Genomic DNA, 1,798 nt, shown 5'->3' on the forward strand with positions numbered 1-1,798 from the left:
GTTGCGGACTTATACGGATGTGTTTATAACGTGCTCTCAAAACTGCTTATTATTTCATGTGAAAACCTGCCATAAAAACAATTTTAATAAAAAACAAGTGAATTTAGTTTATTTGCATTAAATAGTGAATAAAACTTTTAATAAATTATCGTGTTAATATTGAAATATTATATTATTTTAACAAAAACCAAATTATTATTTTAAACATAAATATTCTCTTAAAAGAAAAATAAAATAAAGAACGCGAATAATGGTCTCTTTGCCAATAATGATATACACTTGCAAACAGTGCTCTGAGCCACTGCCGAGTAACTATGTAAAATGTTACAATTGCAATAACAACTTTCACTTCAACCCCTGCTGTCCCCTCTCCGAAACTACATACTCCAGCATGAACGGAGAGCGCAAAATGTGTTGGAGATGCCATATATGCAAGCCCCGAAATAAATCTACAATCAACAATTCATATGAAGTAGTATTATACCATGACAAATCTCAACAAAAACAACAAAGGGAAAGTGATGAAAAAGATAATGAGCATACAAAACGATTTAAAGACTCCATCTCATTAAATGAATTGCAATCTAGCATCTGTACAATTAAAGCTGAGGTTAAAGTAGAGGTTAACGAAGTCAAGTCAGAAATCAACGATGTTAAAAACAATATTAAAGAGCTCAAAACTTCGGTTGAACAATTAGCGATTAATGTCTCCCAATCAGATGTCTCTTATAAAGAAGAGATAAAGGCTTCCCTGTCACAGATCACTTTAACTCTTTCTAATCTTGTAACTCAAATGGGAGAGATGAGAGAAGAAATCAAGGAAAACAAAAATGAGATGAAACAAAGAGATATCAAGATCAACCAATTAGAACAACAAATTATTAGTAAAAAAATTGAAATAAAAAATATACATGATAAACAAATTAATGAGTACAATGTAGTTAAAACAATAGCTGAATCAATAAATGTAAACATCAACGAATATGATATCAGCGATGCCTATCGTCTGAAGAATATTCAAGATAAAATAATTGTTGAATTCACAACCCACATCAAAAAGAGGGAGTTTATGGGAAAAATTAAACGCCACAGAATTGATGGCAATATTTTAAACAATAATGATAACAATAGTTATATCTACATCAATGACTGCCTTACTGCCCTTAACAGAAAATTGCTCTGGCTTGCAAAAACCAAAGCTAAAGAAAGCAACTGGAAATACGTGTGGTCAAAAAGTGGGTCAATATATGTTAGAAAATCTGAAAATACACCAGCAATTCATATTAAAAACACCGATGATATTGAAAACATCGCTTAGACTTGTTAAGTCATTAAACTTTCTCCCAAACAAAAAATATATAAAATAATAAAATGAACTTTATACAAGAAAAACTCAATCATATAAACCAATTTGATAAACAGTACTTAAGTTATCCCTTAAAAATATGAACATAAGATCTATTCGCAAAAATTTCGACTCGTTCATCGCTACAATGCATAATATATTAAATGAACTACAAATTATTGTTCTTGTCGAAACAAATATTAACGACATTGAAACAAACTTCTATAATATAAAAGGCTTCAACTCTCTTTTCGTAAATAGAGAATGTAAAGGCGGAGGCATAGCGGTTTATATCAAAGATAATTTAACGTTTACTACCATAAACACAAATGTAAACTCTTTTGAAGTGCTAAACATTGAAATAATTGTAAACAATACACCCTTCTCACTTCTTTCTATTTACCGTCCACCGTCGTCCAATGTAAATACATTTATTTCTGAGCTCGACGAAAT

Source organism: Lucilia cuprina, chromosome 6 (genome assembly GCF_022045245.1).
Source record: "Lucilia cuprina isolate Lc7/37 chromosome 6, ASM2204524v1, whole genome shotgun sequence".
Classification (NCBI taxonomy): domain Eukaryota; kingdom Metazoa; phylum Arthropoda; class Insecta; order Diptera; family Calliphoridae; genus Lucilia; species Lucilia cuprina.